Consider the following 19551-nt stretch of genomic DNA (forward strand, 5'->3'; position numbering starts at 1 on the left):
ACAAGGGCAAGGCCTTTTCCACTGTTAAGGTCTACTTGGCGACGATCGGGGCTCACCCCCTGGTTCCTCATTTTTTGAAGGGAGTGTGCCGTCTCAGTCCGGTCTCCAAGCCACTTGCCCCATCATGGAACATGGTACTGGTTCAGGATGCGCTTACAGATGATCACTTTGAGCCCATGGAGACAGATCTTAAGAATCTATCTTATAAGACGGCCCTGTTGCTTGCCTTGGCCACACCCAAGTGCATTACCGATCATCATGCGCTCTCAGTTCATCCTTCATGCACTCAGTTTTCCCCCGACTACTCCAAGGTTATGTTATGTCCTAACACTGCATTAATTCCTAAGGTCATTCCCATGACTTATAGTAGTCAAACTACTGACCTCTTTCCCTTCCACCCGTCAATGTTCTCTTCTCCAAAGCAGTGGCGCCATAACATGTTGTGTTCGGATTGCGTACTGCACATCCACCTGGACAGGACTAGGCCATTCCATAGTTGTGCTCGGAGTCGGGCTTTGTCCTAACAACACCTCTCCCATTGGGTAGTGGAAGCTATCACTAAGGCGTACTGTTGTCAGGGATTACAGTCTCCGCTGGGTGTCCTGGCATATTCCACTAGAGGAATTGCCACGCCATGGGCACTGTTCAGAGGCATCTCTATCTTGGAGATTTATGCGGTGGCTAGTTGGGCTTCTCCTCACACCTTTGTGAGGTTCTATCGCCTGGACGTTACTGAGCCCTCCCTGGTCCACACATTCCTTGGCGTTGGAGCTGAGTAGGATGGATCAGGTACATTATCATGTACCACAACAGACTTCTCAGGAAACTGGCTATTGGCAATCGGGGCATTTGCAAGTGTCCCATAGTGTCCCATAGTGAGATGTCAAAGAGATGTCGAGTCTGAAAGATAACTTTTGGTTACCATATGTAACGGGAGTTTTCTGAGGGAGATGAGGGAGAAATCTCACCACATTGCTCTCTTGCACAACTCATGTAAGAGGTAGTTCTTAGAATGAGAAAACTAAAGCAGTGCAGGGTGTTATATATAGACAAGCGGGGTGTACACCCACAAAGCTCTGATTGGCCTATTAGGTGTGATTGATTAAGGCTTCAACAAATGATCTGCAAAACACGACGTGTCTCATAGTGAGATTGTCTCCTTCAGAAAACCCGGTGTTACATACGGTAACCCAAAGTTATTGACTAAGGTTATATTGGCTGTAGTAATTTAACCTCGCTAACTAGCTACTTCTGCTAACGTTACAGCTGCTTCAGTGCTAGCTATCAGAGATGCTAGGTAGCTAGATTGCTTTGTTGACAAATAATCAAATCGAATTCCAAATACATTTTTATTTGTCACTTGCGCCGAATATAACAGCTACAGTGTGTTACAGTGAAATACTTACTTACAAGCCCATAACCAACCATGCAGTTTTAAGACAAATGTGTTAAGAAAATAGTTACTGAAATAAACTGAAGTAAAACATTTTTTTTTAAATAAAAACAATTAAAGAGCAACAATAAAATAACAGTAGCGAGGCTATATACTGTACAGGGGATACCGGTACAGAGTCAATGTGCGGGAGCACAGGTAATATGTACATGTAGGTAGAGGTAAAGTGACTATGCATAGATAATAAACAGCGAGTAGCAGCAGCGTAAAGAAAATGGCAGGTCAATGCAAATAGTCTATGTATCCTTTTGATTAGCTGTTCAGCAGTTTTATGGCTTGGGGGTAAGAAGCTGTTAAGAAGCCTTTTGGACCTAGACTTGGCGCTCCAGTACTGCTTAAAGAGATAACAGTCTATGACTAGTGTGGCTGGAGTCTTGGGCCTTCCTCTGACACCGCCTGGTATAGAGGTCCTGGATGGCAGGAAGCTTGGCCCCAGTGATGTACTGGGCCATACATACTACCCTCTGTAGTGCCTTGTGGTCGGAGGCAGAGCAGTTGCCATACCAGGCAATGATGCAACCAGTCAGGATGCTCTCGATGGTGCAACTGTAGAACTTTGAGGAGCTGAGGACCCATGCCACATCTTTTCAGTCTCCTGAGGGGGTATAGGCATAGTCATGCCCTCTTCATGCCCTCTTCTCTTGGTGTTTTTGGACCATGATAGTTTGTTGGTGATACAGACACCAAGGTCCTTGAAGCTCTCTACCTGCTCCACTACAGCCCCGTCGATGAGAATGGGGGCGTGCTTGGCCCTCCTTTTCCTGTAGTCTACAATCAGCTCCTTTGTCTTGATCATGTTGAGGGATAGGTTGTTGTCCTGGCATCAGATGGCTAGGTCTCTGACCTCCCTATAGGCTGTCTCATCGTTGTGTGTGATCAGGCCTACCACTGTTGTGTCGTCGGAAAACGTATGGGAAGTCCCCCATGAAATGGACAAAAATGAATGGCAACTTATTTTCATTGGGCGAACCATATACACAATCGCAAATACCACTCAAATGGACGGCAGTTCATCCAAACCATATGGCAAGTGGAACATGGCAAATGCCAAGTGTCATACCCCAAAAATCTCAGATGGAGAACGCGCTCCACCGTAGATTTTCATATGGGAAATGGTCACAAAGTCAAGACCCAAGGGTGAAATTTTGAAAACCTCTAAAAAAGGGCTTTTTGGACCTTCTTTTAAAAAAAAACGTTTGGTCAATTAGACATATGTAATAACCATATGAACATACATTTGTCTTATTTTATTGAGTTTGTTGATAAGGCCTATGTTTTGTCCATTTGCAATTATGATCATCGGAAGTCGGCTTCCGAACCCAAAAGTCAGGGAACCATGTCCAAATGGCATACTGACCAAATGATGTATATCACTATGTTAAGCCCTGAGTCAACCTAGAAGGTCTATTTGTCATGTTTGATCATAGGAAGTAATTATTTGGTCCAATGAGAAGTGGGACTCATTTACCATCACGAATTGGACATGCTCTAATACACTGCAGAAATGCCCGATTGACTGTCCCGTTGAACTCTGGATGGTCAAGCAGTGATAGTTGTTCCTCTCCATTGCTCGTTGGTGCATCTATTGGATGGGCATGGGTGTGGGGGTGCTCTCTTACCCAGCCATGGACCCTTTGCTCCCCCTTAAAGGCATTAAAAAAAACATTTAAAAAATTTGCTCCTGGTAACCCGTTCAGATAATCAGGCTGTCCACATGCAATGTCTTACAATGGGCATTTACCATCACGAATTTGACATGCTCTAATATACTGCAGAAATGCCCAATTGACTGGCCCGTTGAACTCAGGATAGCCGTGCAGTGATAGTGGTTCCTCTCCATCACTCGTTGGTGTTGATTTAAGCCTGTCCATTTGGTGATGGTTCATCAATGTTTAAAATGATTGCAAACGGACAAAAGTCAGCCATCAAGTCAGCGTCCATCAGTCAATAAGATATCATTCTGACAGCAAACTGATACATACTGACACCAAACCCACTTGGTCCAACACGTTTAGAAGGCAACTATCACATATTTCATAGCAGGCCTTCTGTTTAAAACATAATAAAAACATAAAACACGTAGTTACATTCTAGTTGCGGGTCCAGTTCTGACATTATGTGTAGGCCTAGCTGAGGCGACCCCAAGTCCCAAGTTTCGGTTCGATATGTCATTCGGAGCCCGAACAGCGACCTTAATTAGTGCTGAAAATTCACTTTTTCCAGGCGTTGCTTCGGGTTCCTGAATTAGCTATCGGACAGAAACTTTAGGGTCGATGTTCAAAATGAATTGAAGTCATTGCAAATGGACGAGGCTGTTTCTCGGCTTGAGAACCTTCTAGGGCCACGTAACTCGCCATGCACTATTGACTTAAGCTCTAGAACATGTATATAACGTTTCAGAGCTCTAGGTCTGACGGTTCTTTGATGGTGCGAACGCCGGTATCTATTGCAGGCTCTGTGTGTCTGGGATAATGGTGTTGTGAGCCATGACCAGCCTTTCAAAGCACTTCATGGCTATAGACATGAGTGCTACAGATAGGTCAAATCAAATCAAATGTTATTGTTCACATACACATGGTTAGCAGATGTTATTGCGAGTGTAGCTTGCTTGTGCTTCTAGTTCCGACAGTGCAGTAATATCTAACAAGTAATCTAACAATTTCACAACAACTACCTAATACACACAAATCTAAGTAAAGGGATGGAATAAGAATATATACATATACATTTATGGATTAAAGTGGCATTATTAAAGTGACTAGTGATCTATTTATTAAATTGGCCAGTGATGTTTGTCTGTATGTAGGCAGCAGCCTCTCTGTGTTAGTGATGGCTGATTAACATTCTATTGGCCTTGAGATAGAAGCTATTTTTCAGTCACTTGGTTCCAGCTTTGATGCACCTGTACTGACCTCACCTTCTGGATGGTAGCGGGGTGAACAGGCAGTGGCTCAGGTGGTTGTTGTCCTTTATGATCTTTTTGGCCTTCCTGTGATAATGGGTGCTGTAGGTGTCCTCGAGAGCAGATAGTTTGTGCAGACCGCACCACCCTCTGGAGAGCTCTGCGGTTGTGGGCAGTGCAGTTTCCGTACCAGGTAGTGATAGAGCCCGAGGTAGTCATTTACGCGGGTTACCTTGGTGTTCTTGGGCACAGGGACTATGGTGTTCTACTCGAAACATGTAAATTATACAGACTCGGTCAATCCGGTAATCTCGGTAATCCGTCTGGCCCTGCAGCCTTGTGAATGTTGACCTGTTTAAAGGTTTTACTGACATTGGCTACGGAGAGCGTGATCACTCAGTCGTCCGGAACAGCTGGTGCTCTCATGCATGCTTCAGTGTTGCTTGCATCGAAGCACAAATGGAAGTCATTTAGCTCATCTGGTAGGCTCGTATCACTGGACAGCTCGGGGCTGGGCTTCTCTTAGTAGTCTGTAATAGTTTGCAATCCCTGCCACGTCAGACGAGCATTGGAGCCGGTGTAGTAGGATTCAATCTTAGTCCTGTATTGACGCTTTGCCTGTTTGATTGTTCATCAGAAGGCATAGTGGGATTTCTTATTAGCATCCGCATTAGAGTCCCGCTCCTTGAAAGCCACAGCTCTACCATTTAGCTCATTGTGAATGTTTCCTGTAATCCATCACTTCTGGTTGGGGTATGTACATACTGTGACAACCCGGGGGCCAGCAGGGAGCTACAAAGGAAGGACCAGGACCCTGGTCAGCTCCAGAGTGCTAAAGAGGCCAAGGTGAGTCAGCACCAATACTACTCAGTCCAGGTGCTGCAACCAATTGTCACCTGGAATTGATTTCACCTGTTCCTCGTTACCACAAATAGGATATTCTCAAACGGAGCTCATCAGTTTTTCTCCAATAATTGCACATTGGCCAATAAGACAGATGGTAGAGGCGAGTTAACCACTCGCCAACACAAAATAGCTAAATTGGTTAGGAGCCCATAAAATGGCAGCCATCTCCTCAGGCGCCATTCTCCTCCTTCCATGACTTGGTGCGACATTGTTAGCTACAGGAATTGCTTTATATTTTAAAATGACCACAATTCTTTTCTGGTTCATATACAAGTAGACCAGAGACAGCTGCTATTACATTAGTGTCTATGGTAGAACCACCCCTTAAGTCAGGGGATCCCAAAGTTTTTGGGTCCACGACCCCATTATATCTGAAAAGATTATCTTTTAGATTTCAATCATTTTCATTTAGATTTTTAGGTTAATCACATTACAATGATTTTGAGATACTAAGACGATATAATCGTTTTTTGGGATTTTGGAAATTCTCCCATGACACCGTTTCCCGCGACCTCTAATTTGGGAACTACTGCCTTAAGCATCTCCAATCCAAAATCTTATCTAGAATCGGCTTCCTATTTTGAAACAAAGCCTCCTTCACTCATGCTGCCAAACATACCCTCATAAAACTGACTATCCTATCGATCCTTGACTTCGGCGATGTCATTTACAAAATAGCCTCCAATACTCTACTCAGCAAATTAGATGTAGTCTATCACAGTGCCATCTGTTTTGTCACCAAAGCCACTACCCACCACTGTGACCTGTATGCTTTCGTTGGCTGGCCCTCGCTACATATTCATTGCCAAACCCACTGGCTCCAGGTCATCTATAAGTCTTTGCTAGGTAAACCCCGCCTTATCTCAGCTTACTGGTCACCATAGCAACACCCACCCGTAGCACGTGCTCCGGCAGGTATATTTAACTGGTCATCCCCAAAGTCAACACCTGCTTTGACCACCTTTCCTTTCACTTCTCTGCTGCCAATGACTGAAACGAATTGCAAAAATCACTGACGCTGGAGACTTATATCTCCCTGTCTAACTTTAAACATCAGCTGTCAGAGCAGCTTACCGATCACTGTACCTGTACACAGCCCATCTTTAAATAGCACACCCAACTACCTCATCCCCATATTGTTATTAATTTTTTTTGCTCTTTTGCACCCCAGTATCTCCACTTACACATCATCATCTGCACATCTATCACTCCAGTGTTAATACTAAATTGTAATTATTTCTTCCCTATGGCCTATTTATTGCCTTACCTCCCTTATCTTACTACAATTGCACACACTGTACCAAGATTTTTCTATTTTGTTATTTATTGACTGTACGTTTGTTTATCCCATGTGTAACTCTGTATTGTTGTTTTTGTCGCACTGCTTTGCTTTATCTTGGCCAGGTCGCAGTTGTAAATAAGAACCTGTTCTCAACTTGCCTACCTGGTTAAATAAAGGTGAAATAAAAAAGAAAATGAAAAATAAAACTTGCAAGGCTGCCAACCCAGACGACATCCCTAATCGCGTCCTCAGAGCATGTGCAGACCAGGTGGCTGGAGTGTTTACAGACATATTTAATCTCTCCCTATCCCAATCTTACAGTCCACACTTGCTTCACGATGTCCACCATTGTTCCTGTACCCAAGAAAGCAAAGATAACTGAACTAAATTACTATCACTCCGTAGCACTCACTTCTGTCATCATGAAGTGCTTTGAGAGGCTAGTTAGGGATCATATCTACCTTCCCTGACACCCTAGACCCACTCCAATTTGCTTACCGCCCAATAAGATCCCCAGACGATGCTATCGCCATCGCACTACACACTGCCCTATTCCATCTGGACAAGAGGAATACCTATGTAAGAATGCTGTTAATTTACTATAGCTCAGCATTCAACACCAATCATTAAGCTCGGGGCCCTAGGTTTGAACTCCGCCCTTTGCATCTGTGCCCTGGACTTCCTGACGGGCCTCCCCTAAGTGGTGAAGGTAGGAAACAACACCTCCACTTCACTGATCCTCAACACAGGAGCCCAACAACCTCAGGAGGCTGAAGAAATTGAATTTGGCACCTAAAACCCTCACAAACCTTTACAAATGCACAATTGAGAGCATACTGTTAGGCTATATCACCGCCTGGTACAGCATCTGCACAACCCGCAACTGCAGGGCTCTCCAGAGGGTGATGCGGTCTGCCCAACTCATCACCGGGGGCAAACTACTTGCCCTCCAGGATACCTACACCACCCGATGTCACAGGAAAAAAGATAATCAAGGAAATCAACCACCTGAGCCACTGCCTGTTCACCCTGCTATCATCCAGGAGGCGAGGTCAGTACAGGTGTATCAAAGCTGGAACTGAGAGACTAAAAAACTGCTTCTATTTCAAGACTGTTAAATTGCCATCACTAGCTGGCTTCCACCCGGTTACTGAACCCTGCACTTTAGATGCTTCTGCCCTATACACATAGACTTTGAATCACTGGCCTCTTTAATAATGGAACACTAGTCACTTTAATAATATTTATTTACTTCTTTACTCATCTCATGTAAAGTGGGGAGAACAATTATTTGATACACTGCCGATTTTGCAGGTTTTCCTACTTACAAAGCATGTAGAGGTCTGTGATTTTTTTTATCATAGGTACACTTCAACTGTGAGAGACGGAATCTAAAACAAAAATCCAGAAAATCACATTGTATGGTTTTTAAGTAATTCATTTGCATTTTATTGCATGACATAAGTATTTGATACATCAGAAAAGCAGAACTCGATTTTTGGTACAGAAACCTTTGTTTGCAATAAATACTGTATTCTATTCTACTGTATTTTAGTCAATGCCACTGCGACACTGCTCGATCTAATATTTATATATTTCTAAATTCCATTATTTTCCTTTTAGATTGATGTGTATTGTTGTGAATTATTTGATACTACTGCACTGTTGGAATTAGGAACACAAGCATTTTGTTACGCCGCAATAACATCTTCTAAATTTGTGTATGTGACAAATAAAATGAGATTTTATTTGATTTAGGTGCACAGAGCCCTAAGACTTCGCACAAAGCGTGAATCGGCAATTCTATAGAATATCTCTATCTTACATATTATTTACTAAATATCCCGTAGCTCCACAATACAGATAACCCTGGGTGTGGACTCTGCGTAAGCACTCAGCCAGTGTCAATCTAGCCCTGCCCAGGTGCCTGGACTCTGAAGGAGGCGAGTTGGCAGCCCTCTGTGACTCGGGTGACGTCGGGTTCACTTGGACATGTAGAATATGTGGTCTCCAGGATTCTTCGGAGGCGAGGTGGGAATCGAGGGCGAATGAAGGCGACAAGGCACAGATTCCCTCTCCCTCCTACGTTCTCGAAGCCGCCCATCGATCCGGATGTTCAATGCTATGAGTGAGTTTGGCTGCAAGCTCAACTTTGACCACCTCTGATTATCCGTGAAAGAACATGTCGAACAATGCTTCCGGGTTCCAGGCACTCTCAGCCGCCAACGTGCGAAAATCCACCTCGTAGTCTGCCACACTATGGGTGTCACGCCCTGGCCATAGAGGCTTTTATTCTCTATTTTGGTTTGGCCAGGGTGTGACTTGGGTAGGCATTCTATGTTCCTTTTTCTATGTTTCTGTATTTCTGTGTTTTTTGGCCGGGTATGGTTCTCAATCAGAAAGCAACTACCCACAAAACCCATATGGGCAAGAGCTACCTAAGTATGGTTCTCCATCAGAGACAACGATAGACAGCTATATCTATCGTTGTCTCTGATGGAGAACCATACTTAGGTAGCTCTTGCCCATATGGGTTTTGTGGGTAGTTGCTTTCTGTTTTGTGTTTTGCACCTGACGGAGCTGTTTCGGTTGTTCTTTTTGTTACCTTGTATTTAGTGTTCAGTTCTATTTAATAAATGGCGAACACGTACCTTTGGTCCTCACCTTCTTCCACCAACGGCCATTACAATGGGAGTCTTGGCGTAGCTGGAGCATCTTACGAGCAGCCTCTGTCCTGGACAACGTAGAATCAAACAAACCTTCCGCCACAAACTCCTTCAGACTGATGCAGTCGGTGGACTGTTGCTCACACACTGTGGGTGAGTGCCCTCCCGGACATCAGCGTTATGATGTACGCTTTCCTCGATAGCGGGCTCAGGGTCAGGGCAGGCAAAATGGTCAAAACTGGGAAAACTAGAAAACAAGAGCTTTAGAAAAGACAGGAGCAAGGGGAAAACCTCTGGTAGGCTTAACAAATAAAACAAACTGGCAACAGACAAACAGAGAACACAGGTATAAATACACCAGGGATAATGAGGGGAGATGGGAGACATCTGGTGGGGGATGGAGACAAGCACAAAGACAGGTGAAATAGATTAGAGTGTGACAGATGTTTACGAATAGTCAACTTGAGTTAAGGGAAATGGAGATGTAGACCAGTGAAGGAGTAGAGATTGTAGAGGGATTTCTGAGTAAAAGGAAACAGAGATGTAGACCAGTGAAGGTAACAAAGGAAAGTAAGTTAGCTGGAAAGTAAGAATTTTGAATTTGAATTGTTTGGATTGCTTAAGGGTTGGCAAACTAAAAACTAACAATGTTATTTCATTTGGTTTTATTGTTTTTCCCCCGCAGGTTAGAGTAGCTGTACTTAAAGGGGCACACACATGGAATTTTCATTGAACACATTTTGAAAAGAAATGTATGTGAGAAACTTACTGTAAACCTGGGATACGAAATATTTGACTATTGTTAAATAATTCATCTTATAGAGTTAGAAAAACTTGTTTGAATGACCTCTGATCTCTGTTCTGACTTTCTAGTGTGGATTGATCGCCCTCACTGGAAAGCCTAGAGATGGCTGGTTGATAATTTAAGCTCATATGTAATACTAATTTGAATGGTCATTTATAATACTGATAATTACGGAGTTTATAGTTATTTGTGTGATTCGGACCCTGAGAGGATAGCCCTGTCTCTAGTCTATTTTTATTTTCCTTGATTCAAGTTATGGGTACCATTTGTCTTTATGGAGTCATTATGGGTAGTGATTCTAATTAGATTTTATTTTAAAATGGTTCTGTTCTATTTTTTTACCAGTAGTGTTGCTGTTTTTACACATTAGTCACTATGTGAGTCATGTGTCAAAATGGGGGAATTCCCAGTCTTTTGAAGTTTTTGTATTGAAATTTACACACATCTGTGTTGTTGTATGTGTCTAACTGCTTTGCTTTATCTTAGCCAGGTCACAGTTGTAAATGAGAACTTGTTCAAAACTAGCCTACCTGGTGAAATAAAATAAATAAATAAAACCTTGAGTGATATGTAGGGATGTATGAAGGTGTGTATTGTTTTTTATGTTTGTTTTGTTTGATAAATCTCACCAGGTTGAGTCTGCTGGATGATCGAGATTACTCCCTGAGGATTAGCGGTCTAATTTCCTGATCCTATGACTCTGCGATGAGGTTGACAGTGTGATAAGGGGAGTGAATATAAGTTAATTTCAAACATTATTTAAACAGAATGTGTTTTTCTTTTTGACATTTGTATTAAGAATAATGGTCCTAAGTAATCATTTGACATGTAGATTTCCTGAATCAGAGATGCACTGAACTGAATTGTTGTTCTGATCTGTCTCTTGAGGTTATGTTGGAGATGGTATCTAGATGCATGGAAGGGATAATTTGACAAAATGGTGTACATCATCCAGTTGAAGCTATCAACTGCCTTTTCTCTCCTAACTTTTCTCTTAGTCCACGTGGAGTGACCATGGAGAGAAATCTGTTCCAAAACTTCTCAAATTGCTGTTATACTGGTTGGCAAATGGACAAGACATAATAGGAGTTGTGGTGGGGCTTAATTGAGACATTGAAATTGAGACATTGTCATGGGCCATAACCTTTGAACTGTGAAATTATCTGAAGAAGAAAAAGAAAGAAACACCAGAAGATTGAGTGCCGGAAAAGCGAGAGGGTTGGTCAACTGTGTCCGTAATTGATTTAGACTTGTCTGAAATGGTTATTTGGGGTATCAGGTCGATTGAGGAGGTCTACACACTGCAAAATGTATAGTAATTTAGACTAATGCATTACAATACTGATCTGTAATTGTCAGATCAGTATTGAGTCCTGTGTATAGGTGGCAGGGAAGTCAGGCGCAGGAGAATCAAACTAAGTGTAATAAAGTTATTTAATACCAATACACTAAACATACTCCAAACAATAAATGTAACAATAAACAAAGTGGGTACGAGGACCCGTCGCGCACCAATTTCAAAACAACACTGAACAACAAACAATCTCTGACAAATACATGAGGGTTAAATACACAACAGGCAATGAATGGGATTGAAACCAGGTGTGTAGGAAGACAAGACAAAACCAATGAAAAATGGATCGATGATGGATCGATGATGGCTAGAAGACTGGTGACGTCGACCGCCGGGCATCGCCGAACAAGCTGAGCCTTCGACTTGTGACAGTACCCCCCGACAAGCGGCTCCAGCTGCGCGTCGACACCAGCCTCGGGGACAACCCAGAGGGCGAGGTGCAGGGCGATCCAGATGGAGACGGTGGAATTCTTGCAGCATGGAAGGATCTGATACGGAACCCAGCATCTCTCCTCCGGACTTTACCCCTCCAAGTCCACGAGGTACTGAAGGCCCCTCGCCCGACATCTCGAATCTAAGATGGATCGAACAGAGTACGCCGGGACTGCCTCGATGTCCAGAGGGGGCGGAGGAACATCCCGCACTTCAGCCTCCTGGAGCGGGCCAGCCACCACCGGCCTGAGGAGAGACACATGGAACAAGGGGTTAATACGGTACTTAGTGGGTAGCTGCAACGTATAACATACCTCGATCACTCTCCTCAAGACTTTAAACGGCCCCACAAACCGCGGACCCAGCTTCCGGCAGGGCAGGCGGAGGGGAGGTTTCGGGTCGAGAGCAGGGGCCTCACTGCGGTGACAGGGTATCAGGTTGGCGCTGATCCAATTGTCCACCGCAGGAGCCTCGGTCTGACTCTGATGCCAAGGAGCCAAGACCAGCTGATACCCTTATACACATTGAAAGGGAGAAAGGTTAGTGGAGGAGTGGCGTAGCGAGTTCTGGGCCATCTCTGCCCAGGGCACGAACTTAGCCCACTCCTCCGGCCGATCCTGGCAATAAGACCGCAGAAACCTACCCACATCCTGGTTAACTCTCTCCACCTGCCCATTACTCTCGGTGTGAAAACCTGAGATAATGCTGACCGAGACCCCCAGACATTCCATGAACGCCTTCCGGACCCTTGATGTGAACTGGGGACCACGATCATACACTATATCCTCAGGCATCCCATAGTGCCGGAAAACGTGTGTAAAGTTTGTAAGGCCGTAGGGAGACGGAGCAAAGGGAGGAGGCGACAGAAAAACGATCCACAACGACCAGGATCATGGTGTTACCCTGTGAAGGTGGAAGATCAGTTAAAAAATCCACCGACAGGTGCGACCACGGCCGTTGTGGAACGGGTAAGGGTTTGTAACTGAGTTGAGCTTCTTTGAAAAGAAGGCACAGGGGCGTAGCTTCAGTGGTGTACCTGAAAGCTGAGAGTGCACTGCTCCTATCCCATCTTTGGATGCGTCCACCTCCACTATGAATGCCAAAGAGGGATCCGGATGAGCCAACACTGGAACCGATGTAAACAGAGCCTTCAGTTGCCTAAAAGCCCTGTCCGCCTCAGCCGACCACTGCAAGCGCACCGGGCCCCCCTTTAGCAGTGATGTAATGGGAGCAGAAACCTGACCAAAACCCCAGATAAACCTCCGGTAGTAGTTGGCAAACCCTAAGAATGCGGTAGTAGTTGGCAAACCCTAAGAATCTGGTAGTAGTTGGCAAACCCTAAGAATCGCTGCACCTCTTTTACCGTGGTCGGCCAATCCGATGCCCTAGGAAGGAGACGGATTGTTGGAAGAACAAGCATTTCTCAGCCTTGACATATAGATCATGCTCCAACAGGCGACCAAGCACTTTGAGCACCAGGGACACATGCTCGGCGTGTGTAGCAGTGTATATCAGGATATCATCGATATACAATCACTACACCCTACCCGTGCAGGTCTCTGAAAATCTTGTCTACAAATGATTGGAAGACTGATGGAGCATTCATCAACCCATATGGCATGACAAGGTACTCATAATGACCTGAGGTGGTGCTAAATGCCGTCTTCCACTCGTCGCCCTTCCAAATACGCACCAGATTGTACACACTCCTGAGATCCAGTTTAGTGAAGACGCACGGGGCGTACATTGACTCAATCGCTGTAGTGATAAGAGGTAGAGGGTAACTATATCTCACCGTGATTTTATTGAGACCTAGATAATCAATGCAAGGGGGCAAACCGCCATCCTTCTTCACAAAAAAGAAACTCAAGGAGACGGGTGAAATGGAGGGCTGAATGTACCCCTGACGCAGGGATTTGGAGACATATGTCTCCATAGCCACCGTCTCCGCTTTCGACAGGGGATACACGTGACTCCTGGGAAATGCAGCATCTACCAGGAGATCTATCGCACAATCCGCCCGTCGATGGGGTGGTAATTGAGTCGCCTTCTTTTTACAGAATGCGAAGCCTTATCGGCATATTTTGGGAGTATGCGCACGGTGGAGACCTAGTCTGGACTTTCCACCTTAGTAGCACCAACGGAAACCCCTAAACACCTTCCTGAGCACTCTCGTGACCACCCGTGAGAGCCCTCTGTGGCCAAGAAACAGTGGGGTTATGACAAGCTAACCGGGGTAGGCCTAGCACCACAGAAAATGCAAAATAATCAATAAGGAAAAGACTCATCTTTTCCCTGTGACCCCCCTGCGTTACCATACACAAAGGAGCGGTGGCTTCCCTGAAAAACTCTGACCTTAATGGTCGACTATCTAAGGCATGAACGGGGAAAGGCATATCCACAGGAACAATGGGGATCCCTAAACTATGAGCTAAACTTTTATTGATGAAATTCCCAGCCGCGCCTGAATCTACTAGCGCCTTATACTGGGAACGCGGGGAATATATTTAAAAAAAATAAAATGTGTTTTGTCTCTCTGTTTCATAATTTTCCTTTAATTTACAAGAGGCTGAATGTACCTCTCAGGAGAAAGCATCTGAGCGAGCGAAACAGTGCCCCTCTGTCTCTACGTGTAGGCCATCATCTGATGCTTTCTGGTCCAAATGAGTATGACATTGTTGCTGCCCGTAGCATTGAAGGCAAGGGAAGCCAGCAAGCATCTGGCCTCCCTTGACAAAAAATGTATAAGAAATGATCCAATCAACGTTGAGCTAAACGGAGAGAGCTCAACTGTGGATGGTCCTAGTGCACCAAAAAAAAGTGTCAAGGGATGCCAGCTTAGATTTTGGCGTCACTCCAATCAAATCCCATTGAGAGCATACGTCATTGACATAAAAACTTGAATTGTTGCATCTCATTGTGTTGTTGTCCTCCAGTGGCTAGCTAGCCAGCTAGCTAAAACTGTCCCTTTCATAAATTAGCCATGGATGGAGATAGTGATGGACTTGTGGTTTTACTTAATTCTCCGTACTGGCCAATGATTGTAACAGCAATTATGATCCAACCATTAATTAATACATTGTTGTGTCCCTGGCCTGAGAGGATAGAAGTTTAATATGTAGCTAGATGTAGAAGGCTAATGTTAACGAGCTAACGTTGCCCATGAATGGAAGTTAGGCTAGCGAGCAAGCATTTTAACCAGGTAGCCTAGGACAACAAAAAATAAAAGGTGTACAGTATGACAGAATCATAGACCGTTTCGTCAACATGAAATAGAGGAGGATGGCATTGGTGGTTCTCTACAAGTAGTGTGAGTCAACATGTTTTGCTACTTGCATGGACACGCATGCACACACACACGCACACAGAAATCAGAACCATGGACAGCCACATCATATTTAGCTGACATTGATTGGACTAAATTTGTTTTTGGTATCTTTTAGTTGTCACTGTATTAGACTAAGCGGAGGTGATTTGATGATGTGGAAGTTTAAATAAATGGTGCTGGAATAGTGTAAGCAACTCCTGTTTTCTTTGCGACTTTTTAATGGACACAACGGTGGACTTAAACCAACCCCACGAAAACACAGGGCGCACAACAAAACAAATGTTACAAACATGGGGACTTAAACTGTCCAGCAAAACCCCACGAAAATGGGAAACACGTAACCCACAGACGTGCACACAAGTTACAACAAAAACAATCAGCACAAAGAGCAGGCGGGCCTACCGGTAAATAAAGCCCGACTAATCAGCCTAAAACAGGTGAAACCAATAAACAGAAAGGGGAGAAAAGATCAGTGGCAGCTAGTAGGCCTGTGACGACGACCGCAGAGTGCCACCCGAACAGGAAGGGGAGCCACCTTCGGTAGGAGTCGTGACACCATGCTGTAGGTCATGTAACTGTCTGTAACTGTGCATGCAATATGCTTTGTGGACTTTACTGGACAGGTTGCTATCTGGTTTTATAATAAAATAAAGGTGTGGTTGAATCTATTCTGCAACTGTGTCTTATTATTGTCTCTGCTTTTAGGCCTATCACGGTCGCAAGGCATATGAATTAACAGGTTACAGAACAAACAACGAAAGTATCACAACACAGGTTGTAATATGGCACTTATTGGTAGATGGGTAAAAATGTTAAAAGCAAACATTGAATATCCCTTTGAGCATGGTGAAGTTATTAATTACACTTTGGATGGTGTATCAATACACCCAGTCACTACAAAGATACCGGCGTTTCACCATGAGGCCAATGGGGACTTTAAAACAGTTACAGAGTGTAATGGTTGTGACATGATAAAATTGAGCATGGATCATCAACATTGTAGTTACTCCGCAATAATAACCTAACTGACAGAGTGAAAAGATGGAAGCTTGTACAGACTAAAAATATTCCAAAACATACATCCTGTTCGCAATAAGGTACTAAAGTAAAACTGAAAAAAAGGTGGCAAGAATTACATTTATGTACTGAATACAAAGCATTACGTTTTTGGCAAATCCAACAAAACCCATCCCTCTTCATATTTTCAAGCATGGTGGTGGCTGCTTGATGTTATGGCTATGCTTGTCATCGGCATGGACTAGTGAGTTTTTTAGGATACAAATATACAGAATAGAATAAGCACAGGCAAAATCCAAGAGGAAAACCTGGTTCAGTCTGCTTTCCAGCAGATACTGGGAGACAAATTCAACTTTCAGCAGGACAAAAAACAAAAACACACGGTCAAATCTACACTGGAATTGCTTACCAAGATGACATTGAATGTTCTTGAGTGGCCTAATTACAATTTTGGCTTAATTCGGCTTGAAAATCTATGGCAAGACTTGAACATTGCTGTTTAGCAATGACAGAGCTTGAAGAATTTAAAAAATAATAATGTGCAAATATTGTACAATCCAGGTGTGCAAAGCTCTTAGAGACTTACCCAGAACGTCTCACAGCCGTAATCACTGTCAAAGGTGAATCTAACATGAATTGCCTCAGGGGTGGGAATACTTATTTAAATTAGATATTTCTGTATTTCATTTTCAATAAATGTGCAAAAATATGTCATCACGTCGTCACTATGAGGTATTGTGTGTGGGTGAGAATCATTATTGATTTTTTAAATCCATTTTGAATTCAGGCTGGAACACAACACAATGTGGAATAAGTCAAAGGCTATGAATACTTTCTGAAGGCACTGGGTAAATAGTATGGTCTGCAGCTTATCATGAGGTATTCTAACTCAAGCGACCAAAAACTTGAGGCATCCTTAACATTAGAGATCACGCAGCAGCTGTTAAAAAAGAGACCCTGCTGTTCAGTCTTGACAAAGCATAGAAAAACCAGCGAGATGTTTATTCATATTCTTATTCAGCCACGACTATGAAACATAGGATATTACAGTTTTTCAGGTCCTATTGATAGGATAGTCTTGAATGGAGCTCATCCAGTTTGTTCTCCAGTGGCTGCACATTCACCAACAGAACATTGGGCAATGGTGGTCTCTCTTTCCCACCATTTCCAGGGATTAGGGCCTGGTCCGGAGTAAGCAGAATGTCCAGAGCTGCTGACTCATTGAAGTAGAAATGTTCATCCAAATTGAGGTCAGTGATCACTGTTCTGATGTCCAGAAGCTGTTTTCGGTCATAGGAAATGATGGCAGAGACATAAAAAAAGAATAATCATATCCTGTAGGTATAGCCAAGGTTGCAAGCCTTGCGTCACCACTCAGAATACTATAAGACGCATGTGTCTAGGTTTACCATTAAGCAATTATTAAGGTTAATTATGAGGCTGTTAGGTTCTAATTCACAGAGTAAAAAACTCAACGGACATGATAAAAGCTTAACCAAGTTTAATTCTTCCCAGAGGATCAATACAGCTGCATTAGACAATGACATTTCACACAAGCCCTGATATTTAACCCTTCCTCCTGAGTCTCCTCCTGCACATCTGAACAGCCAATGCATCTCTGTTGTTAGACAGAACCTTGGTGATATCTGTTCTTCCTCACTTTATCTGACCTGACCTCTACCCCAAAGTGCTTACTCCTCCCCAACTCACGGCTGTCATGGTGCCTGGGACCAGACTGTGTCTCTTCTCCTCCCAGAGTATCCCTGTGAAAGGGACAATGAACTTGCCAGGCCTGGTGGCTGGACAAGGTAGCCCTTGAGAGGTTGATTGTTTTGAATGGGAACATTCTGAACCATCACCCTCGGCCCAAGGGCCTTAATGTGATGGGACTGTTTATTCGAGACCTGAACTGGGGAACAGTGGTGTTTACCCGTCCCAATGGGGACTTATGAGTCTTGAGGCGGGGGGCTCTTGTGTGACCTGACACAGGACTCCTGAGGAGACTGGTCATCAAGGTCAGAGGAGCTCAGCTGGCTCCCAATGTCCCTGCGCCTTGGGTCGAGATGTTTAGCCATGGAAGGCTCTACGGGAGGAGGAATACACTATTCAAGTGCGGGTAGCCAGTCACCAGAAAAAGTGACTTAAATGGCTCTTCCCAACTTATCCAACGACAAACAGTCTGATACACATTGTTGGACGGATGTGGAATTACACTAAGAGGTGATTGCACCCATCCAGTCTTGTAGGCGTATGATACCTGACTTTGGCAGTGCCTCAAAGAAGGAGAGATTAATTATTGACTCAACTCAACTCTTCAGTTTGCCTGGGCAGCACAAGCTATGCAGACATTCTTTTTCAGGGGCGTAATTAGGGTTTTAAATAAATTCCCTGGTTTTCCCAAAATCCCGGTTGGAGGTTTACCGAAATTTATTGAAAGTTCCCAGAATTTTGCAACCCTATAGGCATTATTCCCTTCCTGGTCAAAAGGGGCACTGCCTGATGCTGCAAGAGAAATGCCATCGTCCTCACTTCTGGATTCGTCAGAAAGGTTTGCCCCCTAGGAAAGGATGACCTCTGAATTTCTCAAGAGCTCGAACTGAGGGGAAGACTGTATAGCCTCTCCCTCATCTGGGATCTTGTTCTCAACGGAATCATCCTCGATCAAGAGCTAGGCCTGAGCAGTGCTTTCCAAGTACTTTACTCTCATGTTTAATGACACCAAGGCCCAGCTTAGCGCTATGCGCACAGCTAGCGGGGTCAAAGAGAGCCTCCAAAGCGTGGTCTACGCCGAGACAAGTAGCACAGAGCCGCACAATTACCAGACTGGGACATGTAATGCCCGCAATTGCCAGGGCAAGCTTTGCTGGCCTGTTTTGACAGTGATGAGTGGAGGTCGTTTGACCGCTGACCCTTTACGGATGCAGGCAATGAGGCAGCGATCGCTGAGATCTTGGTTGAAGACAGCAGAGGTGTATTTAGAGGGCCAGTTGGTTAGGATGATATCTATGAGGGTGCCCGTGTTTAACGCTTTGGGGAGGTACCTGGTAGGTTCATTGATCATTTGTGTGAGATTGAGGGCATCAAGCTTAGATTGTAGGATGGCTGGGGTGTTAAGCATGTTCCAGTTTAGGTCGCCTAGCAGCACGAGCTCTGAAGATAGATGGGGGGCAATCAGTTCACATATGGTGTCCAGAGCACAGCTGGGGGCAGAGGGTGGTCTATAGCAGGTGGCGACAGTGAGAGACTTGTTTTTAGAGAGGTGGATTTTTAAAAGTAGAAGTTCAAATTGTTTGGGTACAGACCTGGATAGTAAGGACAGAACTCTGCAGGCTATATTTGCAGTAGATTGCAACACCGCCCCCTTTGGCAGTTCTATCATGTCTGAAAATGTTGTAAATTGGGATGA

This window comes from Oncorhynchus keta, chromosome 20, assembly GCF_023373465.1.
Source record: "Oncorhynchus keta strain PuntledgeMale-10-30-2019 chromosome 20, Oket_V2, whole genome shotgun sequence".
Taxonomy (NCBI): Eukaryota; Metazoa; Chordata; class Actinopteri; order Salmoniformes; family Salmonidae; genus Oncorhynchus; species Oncorhynchus keta.